The sequence below is a fragment of the Clavelina lepadiformis genome, chromosome 4 (genome assembly GCF_947623445.1).
Source record: "Clavelina lepadiformis chromosome 4, kaClaLepa1.1, whole genome shotgun sequence".
Taxonomy (NCBI): Eukaryota; Metazoa; Chordata; class Ascidiacea; order Aplousobranchia; family Clavelinidae; genus Clavelina; species Clavelina lepadiformis.
Window position 1 is genome coordinate 14,384,405 of NC_135243.1, and position 15,451 is coordinate 14,399,855.

The 15,451-nt window shown below is 39.6% G+C and overlaps 19 non-coding genes and 41 pseudogenes across 19 annotated transcripts; all 60 read right to left on the minus strand.

Annotated features, from left to right (window-relative positions):
- Positions 1-2: 2 nt before the first annotated feature.
- Positions 3-111, minus strand: LOC143457063 (5S ribosomal RNA; annotated as a pseudogene).
- A 110-nt stretch (positions 112-221) lies between these two features.
- On the minus strand, positions 222-340 carry LOC143455704 (5S ribosomal RNA; annotated as a pseudogene).
- A 329-nt stretch (positions 341-669) lies between these two features.
- LOC143455737 (5S ribosomal RNA) lies at positions 670-788 on the minus strand (annotated as a pseudogene).
- A 329-nt stretch (positions 789-1,117) lies between these two features.
- LOC143454090 (5S ribosomal RNA) lies at positions 1,118-1,236 on the minus strand. The gene has a single exon (XR_013115730.1). It is a non-coding gene; the product is annotated as a 5S ribosomal RNA (ribosomal RNA).
- A 110-nt stretch (positions 1,237-1,346) lies between these two features.
- LOC143455823 (5S ribosomal RNA) lies at positions 1,347-1,465 on the minus strand (annotated as a pseudogene).
- Positions 1,466-1,575: 110 nt separating this feature from the next.
- Positions 1,576-1,684, minus strand: LOC143456260 (5S ribosomal RNA; annotated as a pseudogene).
- Positions 1,685-1,794: 110 nt separating this feature from the next.
- LOC143457160 (5S ribosomal RNA) lies at positions 1,795-1,913 on the minus strand (annotated as a pseudogene).
- A 110-nt stretch (positions 1,914-2,023) lies between these two features.
- LOC143453658 (5S ribosomal RNA) lies at positions 2,024-2,142 on the minus strand. Its single transcript, XR_013115317.1, has one exon. It is a non-coding gene; the product is annotated as a 5S ribosomal RNA (ribosomal RNA).
- A 110-nt stretch (positions 2,143-2,252) lies between these two features.
- On the minus strand, positions 2,253-2,371 carry LOC143455067 (5S ribosomal RNA). Its single transcript, XR_013116663.1, has one exon. It is a non-coding gene; the product is annotated as a 5S ribosomal RNA (ribosomal RNA).
- Positions 2,372-2,698: 327 nt separating this feature from the next.
- Positions 2,699-2,817, minus strand: LOC143456335 (5S ribosomal RNA; annotated as a pseudogene).
- A 110-nt stretch (positions 2,818-2,927) lies between these two features.
- On the minus strand, positions 2,928-3,046 carry LOC143456482 (5S ribosomal RNA; annotated as a pseudogene).
- Positions 3,047-3,374: 328 nt separating this feature from the next.
- On the minus strand, positions 3,375-3,493 carry LOC143455369 (5S ribosomal RNA; annotated as a pseudogene).
- Positions 3,494-3,603: 110 nt separating this feature from the next.
- LOC143455825 (5S ribosomal RNA) lies at positions 3,604-3,722 on the minus strand (annotated as a pseudogene).
- Positions 3,723-3,832: 110 nt separating this feature from the next.
- On the minus strand, positions 3,833-3,941 carry LOC143456261 (5S ribosomal RNA; annotated as a pseudogene).
- A 110-nt stretch (positions 3,942-4,051) lies between these two features.
- On the minus strand, positions 4,052-4,170 carry LOC143457119 (5S ribosomal RNA; annotated as a pseudogene).
- A 110-nt stretch (positions 4,171-4,280) lies between these two features.
- Positions 4,281-4,399, minus strand: LOC143454565 (5S ribosomal RNA). Its single transcript, XR_013116182.1, has one exon. It is a non-coding gene; the product is annotated as a 5S ribosomal RNA (ribosomal RNA).
- Positions 4,400-4,509: 110 nt separating this feature from the next.
- Positions 4,510-4,628, minus strand: LOC143454946 (5S ribosomal RNA). The gene has a single exon (XR_013116547.1). It is a non-coding gene; the product is annotated as a 5S ribosomal RNA (ribosomal RNA).
- Positions 4,629-4,738: 110 nt separating this feature from the next.
- On the minus strand, positions 4,739-4,857 carry LOC143454987 (5S ribosomal RNA). Its single transcript, XR_013116587.1, has one exon. It is a non-coding gene; the product is annotated as a 5S ribosomal RNA (ribosomal RNA).
- A 110-nt stretch (positions 4,858-4,967) lies between these two features.
- On the minus strand, positions 4,968-5,076 carry LOC143457257 (5S ribosomal RNA; annotated as a pseudogene).
- A 109-nt stretch (positions 5,077-5,185) lies between these two features.
- LOC143456779 (5S ribosomal RNA) lies at positions 5,186-5,304 on the minus strand (annotated as a pseudogene).
- A 109-nt stretch (positions 5,305-5,413) lies between these two features.
- On the minus strand, positions 5,414-5,532 carry LOC143453746 (5S ribosomal RNA). The gene has a single exon (XR_013115401.1). It is a non-coding gene; the product is annotated as a 5S ribosomal RNA (ribosomal RNA).
- Positions 5,533-5,642: 110 nt separating this feature from the next.
- On the minus strand, positions 5,643-5,751 carry LOC143457326 (5S ribosomal RNA; annotated as a pseudogene).
- Positions 5,752-5,861: 110 nt separating this feature from the next.
- On the minus strand, positions 5,862-5,980 carry LOC143456096 (5S ribosomal RNA; annotated as a pseudogene).
- Positions 5,981-6,090: 110 nt separating this feature from the next.
- On the minus strand, positions 6,091-6,199 carry LOC143456705 (5S ribosomal RNA; annotated as a pseudogene).
- A 110-nt stretch (positions 6,200-6,309) lies between these two features.
- On the minus strand, positions 6,310-6,428 carry LOC143457136 (5S ribosomal RNA; annotated as a pseudogene).
- A 110-nt stretch (positions 6,429-6,538) lies between these two features.
- LOC143454370 (5S ribosomal RNA) lies at positions 6,539-6,657 on the minus strand. Its single transcript, XR_013115997.1, has one exon. It is a non-coding gene; the product is annotated as a 5S ribosomal RNA (ribosomal RNA).
- A 110-nt stretch (positions 6,658-6,767) lies between these two features.
- On the minus strand, positions 6,768-6,886 carry LOC143454226 (5S ribosomal RNA). The gene has a single exon (XR_013115861.1). It is a non-coding gene; the product is annotated as a 5S ribosomal RNA (ribosomal RNA).
- Positions 6,887-6,996: 110 nt separating this feature from the next.
- On the minus strand, positions 6,997-7,115 carry LOC143454988 (5S ribosomal RNA). The gene has a single exon (XR_013116588.1). It is a non-coding gene; the product is annotated as a 5S ribosomal RNA (ribosomal RNA).
- Positions 7,116-7,443: 328 nt separating this feature from the next.
- LOC143457026 (5S ribosomal RNA) lies at positions 7,444-7,552 on the minus strand (annotated as a pseudogene).
- A 110-nt stretch (positions 7,553-7,662) lies between these two features.
- On the minus strand, positions 7,663-7,781 carry LOC143456202 (5S ribosomal RNA; annotated as a pseudogene).
- A 328-nt stretch (positions 7,782-8,109) lies between these two features.
- LOC143455371 (5S ribosomal RNA) lies at positions 8,110-8,228 on the minus strand (annotated as a pseudogene).
- Positions 8,229-8,339: 111 nt separating this feature from the next.
- LOC143455226 (5S ribosomal RNA) lies at positions 8,340-8,458 on the minus strand. Its single transcript, XR_013116813.1, has one exon. It is a non-coding gene; the product is annotated as a 5S ribosomal RNA (ribosomal RNA).
- Positions 8,459-8,568: 110 nt separating this feature from the next.
- Positions 8,569-8,677, minus strand: LOC143456262 (5S ribosomal RNA; annotated as a pseudogene).
- A 110-nt stretch (positions 8,678-8,787) lies between these two features.
- Positions 8,788-8,906, minus strand: LOC143457137 (5S ribosomal RNA; annotated as a pseudogene).
- Positions 8,907-9,016: 110 nt separating this feature from the next.
- On the minus strand, positions 9,017-9,135 carry LOC143455333 (5S ribosomal RNA). Its single transcript, XR_013116915.1, has one exon. It is a non-coding gene; the product is annotated as a 5S ribosomal RNA (ribosomal RNA).
- Positions 9,136-9,245: 110 nt separating this feature from the next.
- Positions 9,246-9,364, minus strand: LOC143454384 (5S ribosomal RNA). Its single transcript, XR_013116010.1, has one exon. It is a non-coding gene; the product is annotated as a 5S ribosomal RNA (ribosomal RNA).
- A 110-nt stretch (positions 9,365-9,474) lies between these two features.
- LOC143454989 (5S ribosomal RNA) lies at positions 9,475-9,593 on the minus strand. Its single transcript, XR_013116589.1, has one exon. It is a non-coding gene; the product is annotated as a 5S ribosomal RNA (ribosomal RNA).
- A 328-nt stretch (positions 9,594-9,921) lies between these two features.
- On the minus strand, positions 9,922-10,030 carry LOC143457027 (5S ribosomal RNA; annotated as a pseudogene).
- A 110-nt stretch (positions 10,031-10,140) lies between these two features.
- Positions 10,141-10,259, minus strand: LOC143456696 (5S ribosomal RNA; annotated as a pseudogene).
- A 328-nt stretch (positions 10,260-10,587) lies between these two features.
- Positions 10,588-10,706, minus strand: LOC143455372 (5S ribosomal RNA; annotated as a pseudogene).
- Positions 10,707-10,816: 110 nt separating this feature from the next.
- Positions 10,817-10,935, minus strand: LOC143455827 (5S ribosomal RNA; annotated as a pseudogene).
- Positions 10,936-11,045: 110 nt separating this feature from the next.
- LOC143456263 (5S ribosomal RNA) lies at positions 11,046-11,154 on the minus strand (annotated as a pseudogene).
- Positions 11,155-11,264: 110 nt separating this feature from the next.
- LOC143455626 (5S ribosomal RNA) lies at positions 11,265-11,383 on the minus strand (annotated as a pseudogene).
- Positions 11,384-11,493: 110 nt separating this feature from the next.
- LOC143453659 (5S ribosomal RNA) lies at positions 11,494-11,612 on the minus strand. The gene has a single exon (XR_013115318.1). It is a non-coding gene; the product is annotated as a 5S ribosomal RNA (ribosomal RNA).
- Positions 11,613-11,722: 110 nt separating this feature from the next.
- On the minus strand, positions 11,723-11,841 carry LOC143456166 (5S ribosomal RNA; annotated as a pseudogene).
- Positions 11,842-11,951: 110 nt separating this feature from the next.
- LOC143457335 (5S ribosomal RNA) lies at positions 11,952-12,060 on the minus strand (annotated as a pseudogene).
- A 109-nt stretch (positions 12,061-12,169) lies between these two features.
- On the minus strand, positions 12,170-12,288 carry LOC143456780 (5S ribosomal RNA; annotated as a pseudogene).
- Positions 12,289-12,397: 109 nt separating this feature from the next.
- Positions 12,398-12,516, minus strand: LOC143455294 (5S ribosomal RNA). Its single transcript, XR_013116878.1, has one exon. It is a non-coding gene; the product is annotated as a 5S ribosomal RNA (ribosomal RNA).
- Positions 12,517-12,626: 110 nt separating this feature from the next.
- Positions 12,627-12,735, minus strand: LOC143457328 (5S ribosomal RNA; annotated as a pseudogene).
- Positions 12,736-12,845: 110 nt separating this feature from the next.
- Positions 12,846-12,964, minus strand: LOC143456097 (5S ribosomal RNA; annotated as a pseudogene).
- A 110-nt stretch (positions 12,965-13,074) lies between these two features.
- Positions 13,075-13,183, minus strand: LOC143456254 (5S ribosomal RNA; annotated as a pseudogene).
- Positions 13,184-13,293: 110 nt separating this feature from the next.
- LOC143455477 (5S ribosomal RNA) lies at positions 13,294-13,412 on the minus strand (annotated as a pseudogene).
- Positions 13,413-13,522: 110 nt separating this feature from the next.
- LOC143457388 (5S ribosomal RNA) lies at positions 13,523-13,631 on the minus strand (annotated as a pseudogene).
- Positions 13,632-13,741: 110 nt separating this feature from the next.
- On the minus strand, positions 13,742-13,860 carry LOC143455738 (5S ribosomal RNA; annotated as a pseudogene).
- Positions 13,861-14,189: 329 nt separating this feature from the next.
- LOC143457318 (5S ribosomal RNA) lies at positions 14,190-14,298 on the minus strand (annotated as a pseudogene).
- Positions 14,299-14,408: 110 nt separating this feature from the next.
- On the minus strand, positions 14,409-14,517 carry LOC143457141 (5S ribosomal RNA; annotated as a pseudogene).
- A 110-nt stretch (positions 14,518-14,627) lies between these two features.
- On the minus strand, positions 14,628-14,746 carry LOC143454237 (5S ribosomal RNA). Its single transcript, XR_013115872.1, has one exon. It is a non-coding gene; the product is annotated as a 5S ribosomal RNA (ribosomal RNA).
- Positions 14,747-14,856: 110 nt separating this feature from the next.
- On the minus strand, positions 14,857-14,975 carry LOC143454249 (5S ribosomal RNA). The gene has a single exon (XR_013115883.1). It is a non-coding gene; the product is annotated as a 5S ribosomal RNA (ribosomal RNA).
- A 110-nt stretch (positions 14,976-15,085) lies between these two features.
- LOC143454381 (5S ribosomal RNA) lies at positions 15,086-15,204 on the minus strand. The gene has a single exon (XR_013116007.1). It is a non-coding gene; the product is annotated as a 5S ribosomal RNA (ribosomal RNA).
- A 110-nt stretch (positions 15,205-15,314) lies between these two features.
- Positions 15,315-15,423, minus strand: LOC143457375 (5S ribosomal RNA; annotated as a pseudogene).
- Positions 15,424-15,451: the final 28 nt, after the last annotated feature.

Sequence of the window (15,451 nt, forward strand, 5' to 3'; positions counted from 1 at the left end):
AATGCTTACAACACCCGGTATTACCAGGCAATCACCCATCCAAGTACTAACCGGGCCCGAGGTTGCTTAACTTCCGAGATCGGGTCTACTCAACCTGGTATGGTCGTAAGCGATTTCAAATGAAAGAAAATGGCCTTTTCAATTCTAATTAGATTGCATAGGACATTCAAAAAAGCAAATAGTTGATAAAAATTTGATTGAAATATACAGCATGACTAAAATGCTTATAACACCCTGTATTCCCAGGCGGTCACCCATCCAAGTACTAACCGGGCCCGAGGTTGCTTAACTTCCGAGATCGAACGAGATCGGGTCTACCCAACCTGGTATGGTCGTAGGTGATTTCAAATGAAAGAAAATGGCCTTTTCAATTCTAATTAGATTGCATAGAAAATTCAAAAAAGCAAATAGTTGCTATAAATTTGATAGAAAAATACAGCATGACTAAAATGCTTACAACACCCGGTATTACCAGGCAATCACCCATCCAACTACTAACCGGGCCCAAGTTTGCTTAACTTCCCTGATCGTGTCTACTCAACCTGGTATGGTCGTAGGCGTTTTCAAATGAAAGAAAATGGCTTTTTTAATTCTAATTCGATTGCATAGGAAATTCAAAACCACAAACAGTTGCTATTAATTTAATTGAAATATACAGCATGACTAAATTGCTTATAACACCCGGTATTCCCAGGCGGTCACCCATCCAAGTACTAACAGGGCCCGAGGTTGCTTAACTTCCGAGATCGAACGAGATCAGGTCTGCTCAACCTGGTATGGTCGTAGGCAATTTCAAAAGAAAGAAAATGGCAATTTCAATTCTAATTGGATTGCATAAGAAATTCAAAAAAGCAAATAGTTGCTAAAAATTTAATTGAAAAATACAGCATGACTAAAATGCTTACAGCACCCGCTTTACCCAGGCGGTCACCCATCCAAGTATTAACCGGGCCCGAGGTTGCTTAAATTCCGAGATCGTATCTACTCAACCTGGTGTGGTCGTTGTTGATTTCAAATAAAAGAAAATGGCCTTTTAAATTCTAATTCGATTGCATAGGAAATTCAAAAACCCAAACAGTTGCTAGACATTTAATTGAAATATACAGCATGACTACAATGCTTACAACAACCGGTATTCCCAGGCGGTCACCCATCCAAGTACTAACCGGGCCCGAGGTTGCTTAACTTCCGAGATCGAACGAGATCGGGTCTACTCAACCTGGTATGGTCGTAGGCGATTTCAAATGACAGAAAATGGCAATTTCAATTCTAATTCGATTGCAAAGGAAATTCAAAATCGCAAATAGTTGCTATAAATTTAATTGAAGTATACAGCATGACTAAAATGCTTACAACACCCGGTATTCCCAGGCGGTCACCCATCCAAGTACTAACCGGGCCAGAGTTTGCTTAACTTCCGAGAACGAACGAGATCGGGTCTACTCAACCTGGTATGGTCGTAGGCAATTTCAAAACAAATAAAATGGCTTTTTTAATTATAATTCGATTGCATAAGAAATACAAAAACGCAAAGAGTTGCTTTAAAAATAATTGAAATATACAGCATGACTAAAATGCTTACAACACCCGGTATTCCCAGGCGGTCACCCATCCAAGTACTAACCGGGCCCGAGGTTGCTTAACTTCCGAGATCGGGTCTACTCAACCTGGTATGGTCGTAGGCGTTTTCAAATGAAATAAAATGGCTTTTTTAATTATAATTCGATTGCATAGGAAATTAAAAAACGCAAACAGTTGCTATAAATTTAATTGAAATATACAGCATGACTAAAATGCTTAAAGCACCCGGTTTTCCCAGGCGGTAACCCATCCAAGTACTAACCGGGCCCGAGGTTGCTTGACTTCCGAGATCGAACAAGATCAGGTCTGCTCAACCTGTTATGGTCGTAGGCGATTTCAAATGAAAGAAAATGGCTTTTTCAATTCTAATTAGATTGCATAGGACATTCAAAAAGGCAAATAGTTGCTATAAATTTGATTGAAAGATACAGAATGACTAAAATGCTTACAACACCCGGTATTCCCAGGCGGTCACCCATCCAAGTACTAACCGGGCCCGAGGTTGCTTAACTTCCGAGATCGAACGAGATCAGGTCTACTCAACCTGGTATGGTCGTAGGCGATTTCAAATGAAAGAAAATGGCTTTTTTAATTATAATTCGATTGCATAAGAAATACAAAAACTCGAAGAGTTGCTATAAAAATAATTGAAATATACAGCATGACTAAAATGCTTACAACACCCGGTATTCCCAGGCGGTCACCCATCCAAGTACTAACCGGGCCCGAGGTTGCTTAACTTCCGAGATCGAACGAGATCGGATCTACTCAACCTGATATTGTCGTAGGCGATTTCAAATGAAAGAAAATGGCCTTTTTAATTCTGAATCGATTGCATAGGAAATTCAAAAAAGCAAATAGTTGCTATAAATTACATAGAATTATACAGCATGACTAAAATGCTTACAACACCCGGTATTGCCAGGCGGTCACCCATCCAAGAACTAACCGGGCCCGAGGTTGCTTATTTTCTGAGATCGGGTCTACTCAACTCGGTATGGTCGTAGGCGATTTCAAATGAAAAAAATGGCTTTTTTAATTATAATTCGTTTGCATAGGAAATTCAAAATCCCAAAAGTTGCTATATATTTAATTGAAATATACAGCATGACTAAATTGCTTACAACACCCGGTATTCCCTGGCGGTCAACCATCCAAGTACTAACCGGGCCCGAGGTTGCTTGACTTCCGAGATCGAACGAGATCAGGTCTGCTCAACCTGTTATGGTCGTAGGCGATTTCAAATGAAAGAAAATGGCTTTTTCAATTCTAAATAGATTGCATAGGACATTCAAAAAAGCAAATAGTTGCTATAAATTTGATTGAAAGATACAGAATGTCTAAAATGCTTACAACACCCGGTATTCCCAGGCAATCACCCATCCAAGTACTAACAGGGCCCGAGGTTGCTTAACTTCCGAGATCGAACGAGATCAGGTCTGCTCAACCTGGTATGGTCGTAGGTGATTTCAAATGAAAGAAAATGGCAATTTCAATTCTAATTGGATTGCATAGGAAATTCAAAAAAGCAATTAGCTGCTAAAAATTTAAATGAAAAATACAGCATGACTAAAATGCATACAGCACCCGCTTTTCCCAGGCGGTCACCCATCCAAGTACTAACCGGGCCCGAGGTTGCTTAAATTCCGAGATCGTATCTACTCAACCTGGTGTGGTCGAAGTTGATTTCAAATGAAAAAAATGGCTTTTTCAATTCTAATTCGATTGCATAGGAAATTCAAAAACCCAAACAGTTGCTAGACATTTAATTGAAATATACAGCATGACTACAATGCTTACAACACCCGGTATTCCCAGGCGGTCACCCATCCAAGTACTAACCGGGAGCGAGGTTGCTTAACTTCCGAGATCGAACGAGATCGGGTCTACTCAACCTGGTATGGTCGTAGGCATTTTCAAATGACAGAAAATGGCAATTTCAATTCTAATTCGATTGCATAGGAAATTCAAAATCACAAATAATTGCTATAAATTTATTTGAAGTATACAGCATGACTAAAATGCTTACAACACCCGGTATTCCCAGGCGGTCACCCATCCAAGTACTAACCGGGCCAGAGTTTGCTTAACTTCCGAGAACGAACGAGATCGGGTCTACTCAACCTGGTATGGTCGTAGGCAATTTCAAAACAAAGAAAATGGCTTTTTTAATTATAATTCGATTGCATAAGAAATACAAAAACGCAAAGAGTTGATTTAAAAATAATTGAAATATACAGCATGACTAAAATGCTTACAACACCCGGTATTCCCAGGCGGTCACCCATCCAAGTACTAACCGGGCCCGAGGTTGCTTAACTTCCGAGATCGGGTCTACTCAACCTGGTATGGTCGTAGGCGTTTTCAAATGAAAGAAAATGGCTTTTTTAATTATAATTCGATTGCATAGGAAATTAAAAAACGCAAACAGTTGCTATAAATTTAATTGAAATATACAGCATGACTAAAATGCTTACAGCACCCGGTTTTCCCAGGCGGTAACCCATCCAAGTACTAACCGGGCCCGAGGTTGCTTGACTTCCGAGGTCGAACAAGATCAGGTCTGCTCAACCTGTTAAGGTCGTAGGCGATTTCAAATGAAAGAAAATGGCTTTTTCAATTCTAATTAGATTGCATAGGACATTCAAAAAGGCAAATAGTTGCTATAAATTTGATTGAAAGATACAGAATGACTAAAATGCTTACAACACCCGGTATTCCCAGGCGGTCACCCATCCAAGTACTAACCGGTCCCGAGGTTGCTTAACTTCCGAGATCGAACGAGATCGGGTCTACTCAACCTGGTATGGTCGTAGGCAATTTCAAAAGAAATAAAATGGCTTTTTTAATTATAATTCGATTGCATAAGAAATACAAAAACGCTAAGAGTTGCTATAAATTTAATTGAAATATACAACATGATTAAATTGCTTACAACACCCGGTATTCCCAGGCGGTCACCCATCCAAGTACTAACCGGGCCCGAGGTTGCTTAACTTCCGAGATCGAACGAGATTAGGTCTACTCAACCTGGTATGGTCGTAGGCAATTTCAAAAGAAAGAAAATGGCTTTTTTAATTATAATTCGATTGCATAAGAAATACAAAAACGCGAAGAGTTGCTATAAAAATAATTGAATTATACAGCATGACTAAAATGCTTACAACACCCGGTATTCCAAGGCGGTCACCCATCCAAGTACTAACCGGGCCCGAGGTTGCTTAACTTCCGAGATCGAACGAGATCGGGTCTACTCAACCTGATATTGTCGTAGGCGATTTCAAATGAAAGAAAATGGCCTTTTCAATTCTGATTCGATTGCATAGGAAATTCAAAAAAGCAAATAGTTGCTATAAATTACATAGAAATATACAGCATGACTAAAATGCTTACAACACCCGGTATTGCCAGGCGGTCACCCATCCAAGTACTAACCGGGCCCGAGGTTGCTTATTTTCTGAGATCGGGTCTACTCAACCTGGTATGGTCGTAAGTGATTTCAAATGAAAAAAATGGCTTTTTTAATTATAATTCGTTTGCATAGGAAATTCAAAATCACAAAAAGTTGCTATATATTTAATTGAAATATACAGCATGACTAAATTGCTTACAACACCCGGTATTCCCTGGCGGTCAACCATCCAAGTACTAACCGGGCCCGAGGTTGCTTGACTTCCGAGATCGAACGAGATCAGGTCTGCTTAACCTGTTATGGTCGTAGGCGATTTCAAATGAAAAAAATGGCTTTTTCAATTCTAAATAGATTGCATAGGACATTCAAAAAAGCAAATAGTTGCTATAAATTTGATTGAAAGATACAGAATGACTAAAATGCTTACAACACCCGGTATTCCCAGGCGGTCAGCCATCCAAGTACTAACCGGGCCCAAGGTTGCTTAACTTCCGAGATCGAACGAGATCGGGTCTACTCAACCTGGTATGGTCGTAGGCAATTTCAAAGGAAAGAAAATGGCTTTTTCAATTCTAATTAGATTGCATAGGAAATTCAAAAACGCAAATAGTTGATAAAAATTTGATTGAAATATACAGCATGACTAAATTGCTTACAGCACCCGGTATTACCAGGCAATCACCCATCCAAGTACTAACCGGGCCCGAGGTTGCTTAACTTCCGAGATCGGGTCTACTCAACCTGGTATGGTCGTAGGCGATTTCAAATGAAAGAAAATGGCCTTTTCAATTCTAATTAGATTGCATAGGACATTCAAAAAAGCAAATAGTTGATAAAAATTTGATTGAAATATACAGCATGACTAAAATGCTTATAACACCCTGTATTCCCAGGCGGTCACCCATCCAAGTACTAACCGGGCCCGAGGTTGCTTAACTTCCGAGATTGAACGAGATCGGGTCTACCCAACCTGGTATGGTCGTAGGCAATTTCAAAAGAAAGAAAATGGCCTTTTTAATTATAATTCGATTGCATAAGAAATACAAAAACGCAAAGAGTTGATTTAAAAATAATTGAAATATACAGCATGACTAAAATGCTTACAACACCCGGTATTCCCAGGCGGTCACCCATCCAAGTACTAACCGGGCCCGAGGTGGCTTAACTTCCGAGATCGGGTCTACTCAACCTGGTATGGTCGTAAGTGATTTCAAATGAAAGAAAATGGCTTTTTTAATTATAATTCGATTGCATAGGAAATTAAAAAACGCAAACAGTTGCTATAAATTTAATTGAAATATACAGCATGACTAAAATGCTTACAGCACCCGGTTTTCCCAGGCGGTAACCCATCCAAGTACTAACCGGGCCCGAGGTTGCTTGACTTCCGAGGTCGAACAAGATCAGGTCTGCTCAATCTGTTATGGTCGTAGGCGTTTTCAAATGAAAGAAAATGGCTTTTTCAATTCTAATTCGATTGCATAGGACATTCAAAAAGGCAAATAGTTGCTATAAATTTGATTGAAAATTACAGAATGACTAAAATGCTTACAACACCCGGTATTCCCAGGCGGTCACTCATCCAAGTACTAACCGGGCCCGAGGTTGCTTAACTTCCGAGATCGAACGAGATCGGGTCTACTCAACCTGGTATGGTCGTAGGCAATTTCAAAAGAAATAAAATGGCTTTTTTAATTATAATTCGATTGCATAAGAACTACAAAAACGCAAAGAGTTGCTATAAATTTAATTGAAATATACAACATGACTAAATTGCTTACAACACCCGGTATTCCCAGGCGGTCACCCATCCAAGTACTAACCGGGCCCGAGGTTGCTTAACTTCCGAGATCGAACGAGATCGGGTCTACTCAACCTGGTATGGTCGTAGGCAATTTCAAAAGAAAGAAAATGGCTTTTTTAATTATAATTCGATTGCATAAGAAATACAAAAACGCGAAGAGTTGCTATAAAAATAATTGAAATATACAGCATGACTAAAATGCTTACAACACCCGGTATTCCAAGGCGGTCACCCATCCAAGTACTAACCGGGCCCGAGGTTGCTTAACTTCCGAGATCGAACGAGATCGGGTCTACTCAACCTGATATTGTCGTAGGCGATTTCAAATGAAAGAAAATGGCCTTTTCAATTCTGATTCGATTGCATAGGAAATTCAAAAAAGCAAATAGTTGCTATAAATTACATAGAATTATACAGCATGACTAAAATGCTTACAACACCCGGTATTGCCAGGCGGTCACCCATCCTAGTACTAACCGGGCCCGGGGTTGCTTATTTTCTGAGATCGGGTCTACTTAACCTGGTATGGTCGTAGGTGATTTCAAATGAAAAAAATGGCTTTTTTAATTATAATTCGTTTGCATAGGAAATTCAAAATCACAAAAAGTTGCTATATATTTAATTGAAATATACAGCATGACTAAATTGCTTACAACACCCGGTATTCCCTGGCGGTCAACCATCCAAGTACTAACCGGGCCCGAGGTTGCTTGACTTCCGAGATCGGGTCTACTCAACCTGGTATGGTCGTAGGCGATTTCAAATGAAAGAAAATGGCCTTTTCAATTCTAATTAGATTGCATAGGACATTCAAAAAAGCAAATAGTTAATAAAAATTTGATTGAAATATACAGCATGACTAAAATGCTTATAACATCCTGTATTCCCAGGCGGTCACCCATCCAAGTACTAACCGGGCCCGAGGTTGCTTAACTTCCGAGATTGAACGAGATCGGGTCTACCCAACCTGGTATGGTCGTAAGTGATTTCAAATGAAAGAAAATGGCAATTTCAATTCTAATTGGATTGCATAGGAAATTCAAAAAAGCAATTAGTTGCTAAAAATTTAAATGAAAAATACAGCATGACTAAAATGCTTACAGCACCCGCTTTTCCCAGGCGGTCACCCATCCAAGTACTAACCGGGCCCGAGGTTGCTTAAATTCCGAGATCGTATCTACTCAACCTGGTGTGGTCGTAGTTGATTTCAAATGAAAAAAATGGCTTTTTCAATTCTAATTCGATTGCATAGGAAATTCAAAAACCCAAACAGTTGCTAGACATTTAATTGAAATATACAGCATGACTACAATGCTTACAACACCCGGTATTCCCAGGCGGTCACCCATCCAAGTACTAACCGGGAGCGAGGTTGCTTAACTTCCGAGATCGAACGAGATCGGGTCTACTCAACCTGGTATGGTCGTAGGCATTTTCAAATGACAGAAAATGGCAATTTCAATTCTAATTCGATTGCATAGGAAATTCAAAATCACAAATAATTGCTATAAATTTTATTTGAAGTATACAGCATGACTAAAATGCTTACAACACCCGGTATTCCCAGGCGGTCACCCATCCAAGTACTAACCGGGCCAGAGTTTGCTTAACTTCCGAGAACGAACGAGATCGGGTCTACTCAACCTTGTATGGTCGTAGGCAATTTCAAAACAAAGAAAATGGCTTTTTTAATTATAATTCGATTGCATAAGAAATACAAAAACGCAAAGAGTTGATTTAAAAATAATTGAAATATACAGCATGACTAAAATGCTTACAACACCCGGTATTCCCAGGCGGTCACCCATCCAAGTACTAACCGGGCCCGAGGTTGCTTAACTTCCGAGATCGGGTCTACTCAACCTGGTATGGTCGTAGGCGTTTTCAAATGAAAGAAAATGGCTTTTTTAATTATAATTCGATTGCATAGGAAATTAAAAAACGCAAACAGTTGCTATAAATTTAATTGAAATATACAGCATGACTAAATTGCTTACAGCACCCGGTTTTCCCAGGCGGTAACCCATCCAAGTACTAACCGGGCCCGAGGTTGCTTGACTTCCGAGGTCGAACAAGATCAGGTCTGCTCAATCTGTTATGGTCGTAGGCGATTTCAAATGAAAGAAAATGGCTTTTTCAATTCTAATTCGATTGCATAGGACATTCAAAAAGGCAAATAGTTGCTATAAATTTGATTGAAAATTACAGAATGACTAAAATGCTTACAAAACCCGGTATTCCCAGGCGGTCACTCATCCAAGTACTAACCGGGCCCGAGGTTGCTTAACTTCCGAGATCGAACGAGATCGGGTCTACTCAACCTGGTATGGTCGTAGGCAATTTCAAAAGAAATAAAATGGCTTTTTTAATTATAATTCGATTGCATAAGAAATACAAAAACGCAAATAGTTGCTATAAATTTAATTGAAATATACAACATGACTAAATTGCTTACAACACCCGGTATTCCCAGGCGGTCACCCATCCAAGTACTAACCGCGCCCGAGGTTGCTTAACTTCCGAGATCGAACGAGATCGGGTCTACTCAACCTGGTATGGTCGTAGGCAATTTCAAAAGAAAGAAAATGGCTTTTTTAATTATAATTCGATTGCATAAGAAATACAAAAACGCGAAGAGTTGCTATAAAAATAATTGAAATATACAGCATGACTAAAATGCTTACAACACCCGGTATTCCAAGGCGGTCACCCATCCAAGTACTAACCGGGCCCGAGGTTGCTTAACTTCCGAGATCGAACGAGATCGGGTCTACTCAACCTGATATTGTCGTAGGCGATTTCAAATGAAAGAAAATGGCCTTTTCAATTCTGATTCGATTGCATAGGAAATTCAAAAAAGCAAATAGTTGCTATAAATTACATAGAATTATATAGCATGACTAAAATGCTTACAACACCCGGTATTGCCAGGCGGTCACCCATCCAAGTACTAACCGGGCCCGAGGTTGCTTATTTTCTGAGATCGGGTCTACTTAACCTGGTATGGTCGTAGGTGATTTCAAATGAAAAAAATGGCTTTTTTAATTATAATTCGTTTGCATAGGAAATTCAAAATCACAAAAAGTTGCTATATATTTAATTAAAATATACAGCATGACTAAATTGCTTACAACACCCGGTATTCCCTGGCGGTCAACCATCCAAGTACTAACCGGGCCCGAGGTTGCTTGACTTCCGAGATCGGGTCTACTCAACCTGGTATGGTCGTAGGCGATTTCAAATGAAAGAAAATGGCATTTTCAATTCTAATTAGATTGCATAGGACATTCAAAAAAGCAAATAGTTGATAAAAATTTGATTGAAATATACAGCATGACTAAAATGCTTATAACATCCTGTATTCCCAGGCGGTCACCCATCCAAGTACTAACCGGGCCCGAGGTTGCTTAACTTCCGAGATTGAACGAGATCGGGTCTACCCAACCTGGTATGGTCGTAGGTGATTTCAAATGAAAGAAAATGGCAATTTCAATTCTAATTGGATTGCATAGGAAATTCAAAAAAGCAATTAGTTGCTAAAAATTTAAATGAAAAATACAGCATGACTAAAATGCTTACAGCACCCGCTTTTCCCAGGCGGTCACCCATCCAAGTACTAACCGGGCCCGAGGTTGCTTAAATTCCGAGATCGTATCTACTCAACCTGGTGTGGTCGTAGTTGATTTCAAATGAAAAAAATGGCTTTTTCAATTCTAATTCGATTGCATAGGAAATTCTAAAACCCAAACAGTTGCTAGACATTTAATTGAAATATACAGCATGACTACAATGCTTACAACACCCGGTATTCCCAGGCGGTCACCCATCCAAGTACTAACCGGGAGCGAGGTTGCTTAACTTCCGAGATCGAACGAGATCGGGTCTACTCAACCTGGTATGGTCGTAGGCATTTTCAAATGACAGAAAATGGCAATTTCAATTCTAATTCGATTGCATAGGAAATTCAAAATCACAAATAATTGCTATAAATTTATTTGAAGTATACAGCATGACTAAAATGCTTACAACACCCGGTATTCCCAGGCGGTCACCCATCCAAGTACTAACCGGGCCAGAGTTTGCTTAACTTCCGAGAACGAACGAGATCGGGTCTACTCAACCTGGTATGGTCGTAGGCAATTTCAAAACAAAGAAAATGGCTTTTTTAATTATAATTCGATTGCATAAGAAATACAAAAACGCAAAGAGTTGATTTAAAAATAATTGAAATATACAGCATGACTAAAATGCTTACAACACCCGGTATTCCCAGGCGGTCACCCATCCAAGTACTAACCGGGCCCGAGGTTGCTTAACTTCCGAGATCGGGTCTACTCAACCTGGTATGGTCGTAGGCGTTTTCAAATGAAAGAAAATGGCTTTTTTAATTATAATTCGATTGCATAGGAAATTAAAAAACGCAAACAGTTGCTATAAATTTAATTGAAATATACAGCATGACTAAAATGCTTACAGCACCCGGTTTTCCCAGGCGGTAACCCATCCAAGTACTAACCGGTCCCGAGGTTGCTTAACTTCCGAGATCGAACGAGATCGGGTCTACTCAACCTGGTATGGTCGTAGGCAATTTCAAAAGAAATAAAATGGCTTTTTTAATTATAATTCGATTGCATAAGAAATACAAAAACGCTAAGAGTTGCTATAAATTTAATTGAAATATACAACATGATTAAATTGCTTACAACACCCGGTATTCCCAGGCGGTCACCCATCCAAGTACTAACCGGGCCCGAGGTTGCTTAACTTCCGAGATCGAACGAGATCAGGTCTACTCAACCTGGTATGGTCGTAGGCAATTTCAAAAGAAAGAAAATGGCTTTTTTAATTATAATTCGATTGCATAAGAAATACAAAAACGCGAAGAGTTGCTATAAAAATAATTGAAATATACAGCATGACTAAAATGCTTACAACACCCGGTATTCCAAGGCTGTCACCCATCCAAGTACTAACCGGGCCCGAGGTTGCTTAACTTCCGAGATCGAACGAGATCGGGTCTACTCAACCTGATATTGTCGTAGGCGATTTCAAATGAAAGAAAATGGCCTTTTCAATTCTGATTCGATTGCATAGGAAATTCAAAAAAGCAAATAGTTGCTATAAATTACATAGAATTATACAGCATGACTAAAATGCTTACAACACCCGGTATTGCCAGGCGGTCACCCATCCAAGTACTAACCGGGCCCGAGGTTGCCTAATTTCTGAGATCGGGTCTACTCAACCTGGTATGGTCGTAAGTGATTTCAAATGAAAAAAATGGCTTTTTTAATTATAATTCGTTTGCATAGGAAATTCAAAATCACAAAAAGTTGCTATATATTTAATTGAAATATACAGCATGACTAAATTGCTTACAACACCCGGTATTCCCTGGCGGTCAACCATCCAAGTACTAACCGGGCCCGAGGTTGCTTGACTTCCGAGATCGAACGAGATCAGGTCTGCTTAACCTGTTATGGTCGTAGGCGATTTCAAATGAAAAAAATGGCTTTTTCAATTCTAAATAGATTGCATAGGACATTCAAAAAAGCAAATAGTTGCTATAAATTTGATTGAAAGATACAGAATGACTAAAATGCTTACAACACCCGGTATTCCCAGGCGGTCAGCCATCCAAGTACTAACCGGGCCCGAGGTTGCTTAACTTCCGTGATCGAACGAGATCGGGTCTACTCAACCTGGTATGGTCGTAGGCAATTTCAAAAGAAAGAAAATGGCTTTTTCAATTCTAATTAGATTGCATAGGAAATTCAAAAACGCAAATAGTTGATAAAAATTTGATTGAAATATACAGCATGACTAAATTGCTTACAGCACCCGGTATTACCAGGCAATCACCCATCCAAGTACTAACCGGGCCCGAGGTTGCTTAACTTCCGAGATCGGGTCTACTCAACCTGGTATGGTCGTAGGCGATTTCAAATGAAAGAAAATGGCCTTTTCAATTCTAATTAGATTGCATAGGACATTCAAAAAAGCAAATATTTGATAAAAATTTGATTGAAATATACAGCATGACTAAAATGCTTATAACACCCTGTATTCCCAGGCGGTCACCCATCCAAGTACTAACCGGGCCCGAGGTTGCTTAACTTCCGAGATTGAACGAGATCGGGTCTACCCAACCTGGTATGGTCGTAGGCAATTTCAAAAGAAAGAAAATGGCCTTTTTAATTATAATTCGATTGCATAAGAAATACAAAAACGCAAAGAGTTGATTTAAAAATAATTGAAATATACAGCATGACTAAAATGCTTACAACACCCGGTATTCCCAGGCGGTCACCCATCCAAGTACTAACCGGGCCCGAGGTGGCTTAACTTCCGAGATCGGGTATACTCAACCTGGTATGGTCGTAAGTGATTTCAAATGAAAGAAAATGGCTTTTTTAATTATAATTCGTTTGCATAGGAAATTCAAAATCACAAAAAGTTGCTATATATTTAATTGAAATATACAGCATGACTAAATTGCTTACAACACCCGGTATTCCCTGGCGGTCAACCATCCAAGTACTAACCGGGCCCGAGGTTGCTTGACTTCCGAGATCGAACGAGATCAGGTCTGCTTAACCTGGTATGGTCGTAAGCGATTTCAAATGAAAGAAAATGGCTTTTTCAATTCTAAACAGATTGCATAGGACATTCAAAAAAGCAAATCGTTGCTATAAATTTGATTGAAAGATACGGAATGACTAAAATGCTTACAACACCCGGTATTCCCAGGCGGTCAGCCATCCAAGTACTAACCGGGCCCAAGTTTGCTTAACTTCCCTGATCGGGTCTACTCAACCTGGTATGGTCGTAGGCGTTTTCAAATGAAAGAAAATGGCTTTTTTAATTCTAATTAGATTGCATAGGAAATTCAAAACCACAAACAGTTGCTATTAATTTAATTGAAATATACAGCATGACTAAATTGCTTATAACACCCGGTATTCCCAGGCGGTCACCCATCCAAGTACTAACAGGGCCCGAGGTTGCTTAACTTCCGAGATCGAACGAGATCAGGTCTGCTCAACCTGGTATGGTCGTAGGCAATTTCAAAAGAAAGAAAATGGCAATTTCAATTCTAATTGGATTGCATAGGAAATTCAAAAAAGCAAATAGTTGCTAAAAATTTAATTGAAAAATACAGCATGACTAAAATGCTTACAGCACCCTCTTTTCCTAGGCGGTCACCCATCCAAGTACTAACCGGGCCCGAGGTTGCTTAAATTCCGAGATCGTATCTACTCAACCTGGTGTGGTCGTAGTTGATTTCAAATGAAAGAAAAAGGCTTTTTCAATTCTAATTCGATTGCATAGGAAATTCAAAAACCCAAACAGTTGCTAGACATTTAATTGAATAATACAGCATAACTACAATGCTTACAACACCCGGTATTCCCAGGCGGTCACCCATCCAAGTACTAACCGGGCCCGAGGTTGCTTAAATTCCGAGATCGTATCTACTCAACCTGGTGTGGTCGTAGTTGATTTCAAATGAAAGAAAATGGCTTTTTCAATTCTAATTCGATTGCATAGGAAATTCAAAACCACAAACAGTTGCTAGTAATTTAATTGAAATATACAGCATGACTAAATTGCTTATAACACCCGGTATTCCCAGGCGGTCACCCATCCAAGTACTAACCGGGCCCGAGGTTGCTTAACTTCCGAGATCGGGTCTACTCAACCTGTTATGGTCGTAGGCGATTTCAAATGAAAGAAAATGGCTTTTTCAATTCTAATTAGATTGCATAGGACATTCAAAAAGGCAAATAGTTGCTATAAATTTGATTGAAAGATACAGAATGACTAAAATGCTTACAACACCCGGTATTCCCAGGCGGTCACCCATCCAAGTACTAACCGGGCCCGAGGTTGCTTAACTTCCGAGATCGAACGAGATCGGGTCTACTCAACCTGGTATGGTCGTAGGCAATTCCAAAAGAAATAAAATGGCTTTTTTAATTATAATTCGATTGCATAAGAAATACAAAAACGCAAAGAGTTGCTATAAATTTAATTGAAATATACAACATGACTAAATTGCTTACAACACCCGGTATTCCCAGGCGGTCACCCATCCAAGTACTAACCGGGCCCGAGGTTGCTTAACTTCCGAGATCGAACGAGATCGGGTCTACTCAACCTGGTATGGTCGTAGGCAATTTCAAAAGAAAGAAAATGGATTTTTTAATTATAATTCGATTGCATAAGAAATACAAAAACGCGAAGAGTTGCTATAAAAATATATGAAATATACAGCATGACTAAAATGCTTACAACACCCGGTATTCCCAGGCGGTCACCCATCCAAGTACTAACCGGGCCCGAGGTTGCTTAACTTCCGAGATCGAACGAGATCGGGTCTACTCAACCTGATATTGTCGTAGGCGAATTCAAATGAAAGAAAATGGCCTTTTCAATTCTGATTCGATTGCATAGGAAATTCAAAAAAGCAAATAGTTGCTATAAATTACATAGAATTATACAGCATGACTAAAATGCTTACAACACCCGGTATTGCCAGGCGGTCACCCATCCAAGTACTAACCGGGCCCGAGGTTGCTTATTTTCTGAGATCGGGTCTACTCAACCTGGTGTGGTCGTAGGCGATTTCAAATGAAAAAAATGGCTTTTTT